The sequence below is a fragment of the Octopus bimaculoides genome, chromosome 4, assembly GCF_046866305.1.
Source record: "Octopus bimaculoides isolate indiv1 chromosome 4, ASM4686630v1, whole genome shotgun sequence".
NCBI lineage: Eukaryota > Metazoa > Mollusca > Cephalopoda > Octopoda > Octopodidae > Octopus > Octopus bimaculoides.
In genome coordinates this window covers 54380156-54393917 of record NC_142931.1, presented here as the reverse complement: position 1 = coordinate 54393917, position 13762 = coordinate 54380156, and the positions used below count along the sequence as shown (strand labels likewise).

Sequence of the window (13762 nt, the reverse complement as noted above, 5' to 3'; positions counted from 1 at the left end):
ACCTATTCTTTAATCATGTTGTAAAGTAATTCGGTTTGCAGGGTATTTAAAATTATACAGATTTTAACGGAACAACTTCTGTACGGTGAAATACTTTTTATTTTAGTATATAAAGAGAAACGACAATATTTCAAGTACGAATACCTATGGTATTTAACGAGGGAAATTATTTCACATGATTTAACTCAAATACAAAAATCTACTGACAGCAAGAGGATAAACAGAATGAATATATGTCATTAATTATAAAGTCTGCAGAAACCATACCGGTGTAGCGTTTGTAGAAGAATATTATGATCAAAAGATTTTATAAGTTCAAAACAGAGATTTGTTAAGCTGATCAACGTACAAAGGCGAACTGAAATTTGTTAGACACGCAGAATATTTAAAGCTAAATGGAAATAGAAATTTCTACTAGTAGTACAGAAACAAATTAAATGCCGATATTTTAATTACAAAATTGTGTTTCCACAAACAGAAGACAAGTTTTGCGGGAAAATTAGCACGACACATGTCAATTCACTTTGTTAGAGAATACAGAATAATGATTCACAACCAAAATTGTATTTTCCGCTATTATATATACTGTCCTCAATTGTTAGGGCGCAGTTATTAGAATAAACTGGTCGCCTGAGATTTTCTTGTAATGTTTCTTCTTCTATGCGGTACAAGATGGAAAGATAAAACTGATAATATTGAAAGAATAGCCAAAAGAGTTAATATGGAAATGTTGGAATGTTAAAATAAATTATTGCTTTGAAGAGTTAACTAATATCTAGAAAACATGAAAATATTGGTACAACTCCAAGCATTTCACCACATTTGTACATTATAATATATTACACTGTAGTAAAAAAAAATGGCACTAACACATTTCAACGCTGTTATAAATAAATATTTCATCAATGGTTGTTCGTTTATTGTGAGGTAATGATTATAGTCTCAGATATTGTTACAGAGAAATTTTCAAATATCTCCCTTTGAAAACTACGACTCTTGCATCTCTTTGTGCTCTTGTGTGCGACTCAAATTATTCTGTGAATCTCAACAACTATTAATATAATTGTGAATCTATGGTGCCATGAAACATAATCAATCCAAGATGATATGTCAAAGCTTAGATTCAGTGGATTTTTGTAACAGTTTTGAAGCGTTATTTCCGGTTCCCAAATGTAAAGCTACACAAGTTTATGCAGAGGACTATAAAACATGTAATTATTTAGACGAAGGGGCTTTGCATGCAGGTCTGCTAGGAACTACAGTATTACTAACTCTGCCGCGTTAACTGAGCATGACACTGTACATGGATAACCACATGGAGAAACTTGTGATGCGTGCATTATTGTGGATGTTTCATATATATGTATATATATATGTATATATATATGTATGTATGTATGTATGTATGTATGTATGTATGTATGTATGTATGTATGTAAATGTACTAAGTGTGGAGGCGCAATGGCCCAGTGGTTAGGGCAGCGGACTTGCGGTCATAGGATCGCGGTTTCGATTCCCAGACCGGGCGTTGTGAGTGTTTATTGAGCGAAAACACCTAAAGCTCCACGAGGCTCCGGCAGAGGATGGTGGCGAACCCTGCTGTACTCTTTCACCACAACTTTCTCTTACTCTTACTTCCTGTTTCTGTTGTGCCTGTAATTCAAAGGGTCAGCCTTGTCACACTGTCTCACGCTGCATATCCCCAAGAACTACGTTAAGGGTACACGTGTCTGTGGAGTGCTCAGCCACTTGCACGTTAATTTCTCGAGCAGGCTGTTCCGTTGATCAGATCAAGTGGAACCCTCGACGTCATAAGCGACGGAGTGTCAACAAAAAATGTACTAAGTACATTCAATGAAACTGTTTAACACAATAGACATTCTCACTAGAACTTTCGATAATATTGAATCACAAAATATGTCAAGGTGTCTTCAGGAAACATAATCCTTACTTTTAACTTCTAGTCTTTTGTGTTTCAAATGATTAATAAAGTAAGTGGCACGCCAATGTTTAAATCTAAAGGTCAACTTTAAGATAGTGTTGATTCTCTATTGCAACCTATTAGTAAATATTTCCTGGATTCTATAATGACGATTTAAAACTCACCTATTACGACTGATGTATGATTTCGGTTAACTTAACTAAAAATAAAGAAAAGAATATGAGAAAATATTGATTTTATATCGTATCCTTTCAAGACTTGCAATAGGGAATGTCTTTTATACAAGATTCCAGTAATATCATTGGGATAAGATATAAGCTGCTCATTATCTATTTATCCAAATCTTACAACCCCTACCCTTAGAACTTGACCGGAACAATGTAACCCTTAACGCTTCTTAATGAACTTTATTGAAAGTCAAGGAAATATAATTCCTCAGAAAACTTTATTCTGAACAACAGCAGGCTTGATATAAAATTAATAGTTGATGTTCTCAACAATATAGCAGATGTAAATCAACAGACTTAATTTTCAATGGTGTAACTATTAGTTTCTGACAAACCAACTATTTCTAACATAGATATGGGGTGACAAAGCTGATTATAATTCAACTGATCCTTTGTGAACCATGAGAGTCAACAGGACAAATTTTTCTCCATATTGATGCCAAGAAGCTTGTGTAGGCGTTGGTTTGTTAGTTACATTATTATCTACTATTAGTGGAGGCACAATGGCCCAGTGGTTAGGGCAGCGGACTCGCGGTCATAGGATCGCGGTTTCGATTCCCAGACCGGGCGTTGTGAGTGTTTATTGAGCGAAAAAACACCTAAAGCTCCACGAGGCTCCGGCAGGGGATGGTGGCGAACCCTGCTGTACTCTTTCACCACAACTTTCTCTCACTCTTACTTCCTGTTTTTGTTGTGCCTGTAACTCAAAGGGTCAGCCTTGTCACACTGTGTCACGTTGAATATCCCCGAGAACTACATTAAGGGTACACGTATCTGTGGAGTACTCAGCCACTTGCACGTTAATTTCACGAGCAGGCTGTTCCGTTGATCGGATCAACTGGAACCCTCGACGTCGTAAGCGACGCAGTGCCAACAACATATTTACTATTAACAAGACGGCGAACTGGCAGAATCGTTAAAGCAGATTTTCTCAACCGGGGTTCCCCAGAACCCTAGGGTTCCGCAAAAGGTTCCTAGGGGTTCCGCGAGAAAGAGTGAGATAAATTAATGCTTATTTCAGGATCGTACTATTACTGTACATGCAAATTATATGTGCATATGTATACATTATATATATATATATATATATATATATATATATATTTACCACGTGAACTACAATGAAAAAAATAATAGAAAGATATGGTATATAATTTTTTTGTGCAGTGGTTCCTTGAAACATGTAATTTATTTTAAGGGTTATGCAAGGTTAAAAAGGTTGAGAAACACTGCGTTAAAGAGTCTAGGAAAATACCTTACACTATTTGTTCTGGTTCTTTATATTCCGAGTTCAATCCTGCCGACATCAACCTACCCAGTCTTGTTCTGGGATCAATATAACCGACCAACTCCCTTCCCTCAAAATTACTGGCCTTCTACCGAAATAACAAGCCTTTATAGTTTGATTATGCTGACGGCTCTAATTTTCAACTAGCCGACATGTGTAAATGCTCAAAAAGAGCCCAGTTTGTAATCATTAATGCCAAAAGCGAAGAGTCTAAGAGGAGAGATAAAGTTCGGAGCACGGCAGAGGTGAATTCTCAAAAGGTATTTAGCAGGGTTGCAAGCTAATAAATTTTGTAAACATTAGACATGAGCATCAATAACAAGCAGATACGACAAACATGTCTTGAATAGATGAAAACAACCGTACATATACAAACAAAAAAAGAGGGAATTGTAAATACGAAACCGATCCCGATTTGAAGAGAATATTCTTAGATCGATTTCTCTCCACTTTTAACCATATTATCACGCTAAACGAGATTGGATCCAGATACAAATTCAATGGAAATACATTTGCTTGAAGATGGATAACTTAAAGTTGTATGATTCAGACGATAAAGCAGAAACCTTGTTAAGTGGATTCTCTATACCCGCATTTAGTGGAAAAATTGAGGTGAAATTTATATTTGAAAAATGTGTTAAGAAAACTTAAAAAAAGAAAAATGAATAACAAGAACAGATATATAAGTAGCAAAATATGGCAGGAAATTCTTGCAAGATATAGAAAAATAAATTTTAAAAATGGAGATAAGAGATTTATACTAAAAGCAGACTTACAAATATTTGGAATCAATGAACGAACTAGATAGAGTACTCTAATCAAAGATAATATTAGGAAAGAATTCTAGATTAATAATTAAAATTGTGCTAAAGGCTCGAAATAAGGTAAAATATCAATATTTTAGCTGTTTCAGCTATAAATTGCAGTTATAAACACTGGTCTCAAATTTTGGCACAAAGCCAGCAAGTTTGGAGGAGAGGATAAGTCAATTACATCGACTCCAGTGCTCAACTGGTACTAATTCTATCGACCCTGAATGTGAATTCAGAACGTAATGACGGATGAAATGCAGCTAAGCATTTTTCCCGAAGTGTTAGCAACTCTGCTAGCTCACCCCTCTAGTTGCAGTTATAGTATTCTCAAATAGGAGCTAATTCATTTAGTAAGATTAGATAGGAGCACAAGCAAGTTAAAGGTTGCATCTAGGAATTGTATTATAGAAAATCTGACGCAGAAAGAATAGAAATAGAAACCTGTTATAAATATTTACTGCAGAACTGTACACAAAAATATAAATCGTATTAAATAGGAAATTTATGCGAATAGCTACAAAAATAGATCGAGGATCGAGGATCAAGGAAGATTAAAAAATATTAAGCACCGTGAAAGATAAAACGAGTTATGGTTATCATAGCAGTGAGCAAACTATCTGGTTAATTAATAACACTCATGCGTTGAGAAGAACACATTAGTTCAATGATTAATATTAATTTAATTTGTTCTTAGCAAGTATAGGCGACAACTCCAGATATCCTTAGTGAAACATACTCTTCGTCGTAACCAAAATAAGAGAATCACTGTAATGATGATATACAGTCACCATAATCATTTCTGATTGATTATTTTATATCAGTATAGTGAAATTCTTTTCAAAGTGGTGCTGGAAATAGTTTGGAGGGTTGTAGGACTCCAAAGTGAGAAATGTGGCATAAGGAAGAAATAAGAGAATGAAACATAACTGGCAATGAAATTTTAATTAGAACATTTTTTGAACATACAAACATACATACATACGTACATGCATACACACATACACACACACACACACACACACACACACACACACACACACACACACACACACACAAACATGTGTGTGTGCCTGTGTCTGCTTGTATGTACGTATGTATTTCTGTATGAGTATGTGCATGTGTGTAGTGAGATTAAAAAAGCTAGAGAGACACAGATATAGTGATTTTTTAGGGCTAATTTAGCAAGTATGAGGAAGATTATGCTTCACTGAAGAGGCCTAATAAGACCGAAACATATCAAGAACTGTGATCAAATGTTTTCTTCGTTTCATCGCGTAAGTATTAATAATCAGATTTTTTCTCACTTGGTTAAATACGATAGCTTTAATGCGATATGGGATATAAAGTCTTGTCAGAAGCCAACAAACATATAACGCATTGAGATCAAGCAGATGTGAAGAGGAAGGGAAAACAATAACAAAACTTATTTAACCACTTAAAACAATACGTGTAAAATAAGACAAAATTCTGGCGTTAAGATATCGAGAAGGAAAGTGCTAATATGGCCTTAACTCGACGAGATTATCAAAATGTAAATGACTACCGATAAAATACAGTATGTGTTGGGAAATCCAGGATTCAAAGCTGAAGCTGAAGAGCTTGTGATCGTAGTGCCAGACCAAAGGAAGTATCAAAAACATGTCTGAAACAGAATACAAAATATATGTGAGGACGCGAAGAAAGAGTCGTCTAAATTGTTTATGACTCCTCAGTCCCTGTCAAAATGGCGTAATAAAGAGACAAAAAAGAAGCTGGAAGTTTTTAATTATTTTTTTTGTATAACAGAATTTGTACTTGCATTGACAAATATGTGTAAAAAAAATATAGATGTTACAAAGACCACAGATTATGAAAGCATGACAAAGTGGAGTAAACGATTCACAAGACAGCAAAATTTAGTCAATTTAGAAAAGTTATTCTTACCAAAGACCATAAAAACGCCTTTTAATCGACGTATTACTTAAGACGGAGATCAGTTTACTTCTGAAAGATGCGGGAAAATTGTCCAGATATGAAAGACTGGAAAATAGAGACTTCCAAAATATAGAAGATTATTCACAATAACACCACTACCAATAAATAAATGAATAAAATATAAAAATTAATTTTAAAAACTTCACCCAAGACACGTGGGGTGGGGTTGCATGTAGTTACATAGCAAAATATAAGGCAAAGTTGACTTTGGCGGGATCTGAATTCAGAAGGTAAAGAACCGGAACAAATATTACAAAACATTTTTTCCGATACCCTAAAAATTCTACCTGCCCATTTCAATGTTTTGGAATTTAGGCACCAGATCAGTAATTATGAGATTTAGGGGGTTTGTCGACACCATTAATTCTAGGACTTTTGATTGGTACTTTATGGACCACAAAAGAATGAAGGTTAAAGGTAACTTCAGCAAAATTTGAATTTAGAACGCAAAGACACAGGACAAATACCACAATCATTTTTCTGACACTCAAAGAAGAGCAGCAGATGAGAAAACATTACAAGGGCAAACTACAAAAATGGTGGGGTTTTACGAAATATCAATTACGAAAAATCAATCTTGAAAACCAAAAAGTTTCCTAACAGGTCTATAATGTTGGTAGGCCTGGTCATTCTGAATAATCTTGTCATTGCCACCTAGTAGACAATGGGAGCTGAATAAGCAAGTTTGCGAGTTTTTACAATCTCCCACTTATTTACTATTCATACACATCCGTTCCAGTTGAAGTATAAACGGCCACTAACTTAAAATCTAAATCTTGGAAGATCATCCGAATCACGAATTCCAAATCTTTCTAAACTCAAGCTGCCACTCTGCTTAATCTGTGCTGTCTGCAAGTTATGCAATCCTCATAATCGTCAAAAAGCACAAAAGTAAAATACCCGGAAATTCTGGTCGCGCTTATAGCTATCACATCTAAATCTTATGACTTGTAGTCGTTAAATGAATGATATTTCAAGCCGATTCCATTTCAAGTGCATTTTCACAAACGATTTTCAGTACTGACATATTGTGTGAAGAATAAATGGAAGACTTTCACTTCCTGCGTTCGGATGAACATGGAAATTCGATTTTCGTGCTTTCCCTAAAATATTACCTGAAACATTCCATAGGCAGTTTTCACTTTGAAACTGGTTACATCATGCGAAAATTTTAATTGTAACTGTTTGCAGACATCTGTTGTTGCAAGTGTCGTAGATACTGCTGTTGCTGCTGCTGCTGCTGTTTCTATTGCTACTATCATAGGTGATTGAAATTGCAGTGCTGGTTATATTGAGACGGCTTACATTTTTTTAAACTTTGAACTAGAACGAGAAAGCTGGTTTTGGTTGTATGAGGAAAAGGAGTTCACCACAATTCCTTCTCTCTTTTTCAATCTACTATAATCCGTCTCTCCTTGATCACACGAAGCCATTTCTAAATACTTTGTTTTTATAAGTGAGACCGTGAAGAGATAACGCTGATCAATCCATTTTAAGGCACCTTCTGAAAACGGAATGATCAGCCTTTTCTTTTCATGTTCACCTACTCACCAAACAAAAATATACAATGGCAAAGCCCTTAGTAAGTAAAAAGATAACAATTGTTTTCAAATTCATGCTGCAAAGCAAAATACATCTTTTATTGACTGGGACATTGAGTGCGAACTGTCAGAATAGTTAGCTTGTCAGATAAAATGATTGGCAGCATTTGTTTCGGCTCTTTACGTTCTGAGTTCAAGAGATCAACTTTACCTTTCACCCTTTCGGGATCGATAAAATAAAATATCAGTCCCTATGCTAGGAGTTATCGTCTTACTCCTTCCCATCAAAATTGCTGGCATGATACCAAAATTGCAAAGAATTATTCTTACCATTAAGGCGGCGAATTAGTAGAATCGTTAGTGCGTTGGACAAAATGCTTCGCAGAATTTCTTCCAGTTCTTTATGTGCTGAGTTCAAATCCCGCCAAGGTTAAATTTGCCCTTCATCCTTTCGAGATTGATGAAATATATTTGAGCACTGGAGGCGATGTAACAGACATACCGCTACCTTGAAAACGCTGGCTTTGTACCAAATATTGAAACCATTATTTATTTATTTATTTATTTATTCATCAGAAAAGCTATGCAAAAATTTATGGAGTAGGACAAATGAATTTATAGAAGCACAGTAATTATAATGATATAATTGTAGCGATGAGGGCACTCTACCTACATAGAGATAACAAGCCGCCACTTGTGTTTATCCGGGGACGTCACAGCTCTAACCACGTCAAACTCTCACTTCCTTTTGCTAAAATCTTTTCAAGACTCAAAATCCTAGAACCACTCATGAGAAGTTATTGGTAAAAGCCTACGTCCTGCAGCTTATATTAAACAGTGTGTAGGCTTTCCAGGAACACTTTATTAAAACCTATTCCCCTCCTTATTCTCTGATCCTTACCGGTCAGTACTTCGAATCAAATGTTTTTGTATAGGCCTTTTAGGAGTTTATGGTAGAGCCGTAAACAGCATTCTCACCGGGGAGGGTATGCATTCATTCTCCCAATGTAGGAACTCATTTTTACTCTTTTTGGTCACTTTTTGCTGGAGTAACTTCTTTCTTTACGGAGTCTTTTCCTCTTTTCCTCTTTTCCTGCTGTTTGGAACCTGTCCGATTGTTTTCCCTTCTCTCATTGCTTCCACCTCACAAGACCTTGGAGGAACAATGCTGCTTACTACGGTAGGATGGCGTGAAGCATGATCGATGGTTTTCAGGACTGAACCCGAGGAGACTCATTCTACCATCTCTAGAAAATCACTTGGTTCTACTATTGGAAAGGTAACCTCCGGAAACTGAAGTTGCCGTTGCTACTGTTAGCTGCTCTCTGCCTTTCTTCGGTGTTTTCAAATCCATGAGGCAGATAATTTTTCAGTGGCTCTGAGCGCCACAAATATAACAATAATGTCTTGCTCAACTATTCTCATTGCTTTTGTGTCTACATTATTCACAGTGCACCTCTAGAACGACTCTGCGATTTTGAGGTGTCACAATGAATCGTAAGTCCATTTTGACATCCACTGACTGCATTTCGCCCCTCATCACTCACTGCAGTCATCGCCCGTGATACGAATTCTGCGATACGATGATGACAACGAAATAGTAGTCAATACATTGCCGTTACATTGGGCTGTCGCTTTTGTAATTACCTTTCGCAAATATTAGAACACAAGATTATGGGCGTGTGCATCAATATTCATGCCTTTTTGGTTGATGAGCTCTATGTCCCACAAACCCCGCAGACGGTTCTTAAGGCCCCGCCAAAACTCAATGGATAAGATTGATCTTCAACCATCGGACGGGACCTTTTCTAGTTGCTGTTCTGAAATCAAGAGAAGAGCACCGCTTTTCAAAGAGACAAACAAACGTGTAGGAAATGATATTCGAACAAAGAGGCTAAGACCTGTGTGACATGATATTCCCAACCTTCACTTAAAAACAAGTTCTTATGTGCAGTGTCGCCATTTTATTTGTTAAGCGAACAAAACTGACACGATTTGTAATGACATTAAATGCTTTAAATGCTTTCGCTTAACAGACTACATGTTGTTGTTATCGTTGTTGTTATCGTCGTTATTGCCTTCCACTTCGTTCAAAATGTTCCTGTTGCTTATTTCATGATCATATTATATTCTTCTTTCTTCGGCTAACAAAAATCTGCATGCTTTATCTACAGTAATCTATTGAAGTCGAATGTCAGCGTTGTTTTTCTTTGTATAATTGTCGGATCTTTATTTAACGAATCTTCATGTTTGAAAGAAAAAAAAAGGACTCCCCGATGAGATAACAAAATATCATGTCCAATTCCAAATGTATTCAAAATATTATAGTCGTAAATAATTCGAAAGAAGAAAAAGAATTCATTTACATCGATTTCTAAAACATCCCAAATCATCAGAGCTCGGAAAAGACGCCTTGACACTGTAAAAAAAGAACAACAACAAGAATAGTAACAATGGTTTCAAATTTTGGCACAAGGCCAGTAAGTTAGAGGGAGGGTATCAGCCGATTACCTAGACCCCAGTTTTCTTTTATCGAACCCGAAAGGATGAAAGTCGACCTCGGCGGATTTTGTACTCAGAATATAAAAATGGACGAAATGCCGTCAAGGATTTGTCTGGCGTGCCAAAGATTCTGCCAGTTCGCCAATAATTCATACTCAGAGGAATAAATGCCATCACTGCTTTAGACTCAAAAGCCGTATCCATCAGATACAACGCCGGAATAGTCAAGTAACTAAAAGAAAAGAACCTTTTTGAGAGAGAAAAACAAGCAAATTGCTGAGAATCTACAGAGCCTTGCAAACCTAGGCAGATGGTCACAGATTGCATTTCAACAGACTAGATAATGGACGAGTATTAATAAGTGTACAAGATAAGCGCTTCATCTCTCAAAAGCGCTTCATCTCTCCGTAGCTAAGAGAGATGAAGCGCTTTTGATATGAGTAAGAAGAGAGATGTTACATTAAAAAAGAAAAATAGTGAAGCCTCAGCTAGAAACGAGCGATAAGAACAGTACAAATTTATATGGTTATTTTCTTTTCAAAATAGTCAAGAGTATCAATTTCAGAAGCCATTTCAATGGCTAAGAAAGGATGTTTTTAAAAAAAGACAAAGGGCTTCACCCTTGCTGCGCAGGATCATGCCATCAGAAAGTGATACATGAGGAAAAATTTAGAAGGAAGACATGTTGGCTGAATTTAGACTGTGTGGTAAAAGAGAGGAGACAGTTGTGCAGAAGGTTTATAAGAATTGAGACATGATAATGCTGCTACAATCATACATTGCTGAAACGATGAAAAAGATGAATTTGAACCCATGGGAAAATGGCGTGTCTATAAAACAGAACACATTCTTGAAAACAACTGTTTAACCTACAGTAGAATATGAAAATTCAAATAGATAGGTAAATAGAGCATTCACGCCCAGATATTGTCGTATAAAGAGGAAAGACTGGGTTGTTTAATTAATTTTGCTTGATACAAGAATGGTAGACAAAGAATTTGACATAATAGAGAAATATCAGAACCTAAAATATGAACTTCAGAGGATGTGGAATTTCTGTAAATTCATCATTATATCAACTGAATTTCCATAACTTTATCGTTATATCAACTGTATTAGAAGCCTTAGGAACATTTGTAAGAAGTTTGAATAGTGAGTTGAAGGTACTGGATATCATGGTAATTTTCCTGCTTTTATACAGCAAAGACTATATGAAAGGTACTGGATACCTAAGGCTATGCATCCAAATCGACAGAACAATGAAATGCTGAGTGCACGAAAGGAACGACGACGACGATGATGATGATGAAGAGGTAAGGAAAGAGATGGATGGTAAAACAATGATGCACAAGGACATTTATTCTTTAAATGGAAGTCTCTATCACAGAAATACTTGATGGGTGGTTTACAAGAAAATATTGGAAAACTCAGAACATGATGAAAAATGCATTGAAAATTGCTTTAGCCATTAGAAGCTCCTTAGTATTTCTGACCATCAAAATTAATGATACCTTGAAATGGAGCTGTGAATAATATACAACAAATTGTATTTTAACCAGGAGAACGAGAATGGGAAAATTGCAAAAATCCACTCACGTTCACCCATTACTAGTGCATCATTTATACCGGTAATTTGAAATTAATTCTCTAAAATGTTATCATGTCGGATAATTGAACTAATGGGAAAATACCATTTAACTTTCGTAGGCAGAAATATTGTACAATAAATCTTTAATAATACAATGGTTAACTCTTCAACAACTAGCCATTTGTAAGTGAAATAAAAGCTCAAATTTCGATTGATTAAAAAGAGTATTTTGATTTTTAGTTGAAGGTGAACTTTAAATTTGTTGACGGAAAATAGAAAACAGTTTTCCGTTAAGTTTAAATCATAATAATGTAAAATATCCACAGTTCAAGAAGATATCTTTAAGAAACAATAAATAAGGTAATATAAATGAAGATTTGGCTCATTTGTCATCTCTTCTCTCTTCTAGATGTTTTGAAATTTAATGAAGGCCATATTTGGCAATTTATAATTTTCCTCAGGCAATTTTATGAAAACATTAAAAAGATATTACGAAAGATAAATTAATGATTAAAACAGAAGATAAAATGAGATGGGCAAGCAAGATTGACTGATGACTATTCACATCTATGAGACATCTCCATGAAGTTCGATAAGATTGTATGTTGAAGACGTTGTGATGGTGTTTGAAAGACAATGAATTACTTTACTCGACTCTTTTCTGGCCTTTCCCTATTTGTCATACTGACCATCCTCACACACACAATCTTTTGCAGGGGTTCAGACATTTGTGTGAATAATGGAAGAAGTTATCAATCATTAAACAAATAAACTGGTCCGAATGCTTGCGACAGAGTAGACTCTGCTAAATAAATAAATAAATAAACTGAAAGCTAACAGAGCAAGTGCTTAAAATATTGAAAGGAAGTTAGGAATGGATATAGGCTAGGAATACTTTCAGAAGTCTAAGTCCTTTAGATTTTTGACAATTGCGTTTTTTGACAAAAGGATACAAATTTATAGGAAAATGTGCCATAGTCGATTGAATCGAACACAGTTCATGTAAAAGTCAAAATAACATGCATCCCAGAGCTTTATCGCTCTCGCTGTTTAATCGCTTTCAAAAGCAGGCAGACTTTTGATTTCAAATACTAGCACAATCTTACAAATTTTAGAGGTATGTTGCAGTTGATGTTATCGACCAGGTAATAGTACTAATTTTATCGACCTTGACAGACAAAAAGTGAAGCCGACCTGCTGAGTTTGATATGTAACTTAATTCTACAAGCAACTTAACCGACAGTCTGACCTAGCGATTCCCAGCTGGATTGTTCCGACACTCTAGGATAGAGGTTTCCAAAATGTATCGCGACACTTTAATGTGTCATCAATAAACTCTAAGCGTGAAGGAAAATTAAGTCAAATCTGATCAATATTCATGAATACTAAGTTATGAAGTATATTTGAGATCTAACAACCTAGTGTACAATTAGATACATGACTCTGACACATGATAGGATGTTTGATTAATAAAACTAAATTAATATCACAAATAAAAGTATGTCGCTATCGTCACTTTGGAATCTCTGCCCCAGAGTTTCGTCAACAGTGGTAACGGCTGTCGCGAAGTTTTAAATGTAAATAACAAAACTGACAAAAAATGTCAAAGTTCATATTTCAAAACCGAAAGATGACAAAGAGGCTGAGAATAGACGCTTGGACAAAATAGGCTTTCCTCTGGAGCTTATAATTTTTCTATTGGAATAAAATAAAGATGGTGTATGCCTTAAACATAGAAAGGTAGGCTGACGAGATCACGGAGACAATGAAAACCATTGTTTTAATGTTTCCACTACTCCCCTCTTCTTGCATTAAGAGCTATTATCTCCTTAATGTGTGGCCTTGGATCATTACTATTAATTTCTAACATTGGCACACAGCCACAAAT

General features: G+C 35.6%; 1 long non-coding RNA gene across 4 annotated transcripts in view; it reads left to right on the top strand.

Moving 5' to 3' along the window:
* The window catches only part of LOC106881448 (uncharacterized), a 54436-nt gene that overhangs the window by 26438 nt on the left and 14236 nt on the right, over nucleotides 1-13762 (top strand). The gene's annotated exons all lie outside the window — the stretch shown is intronic.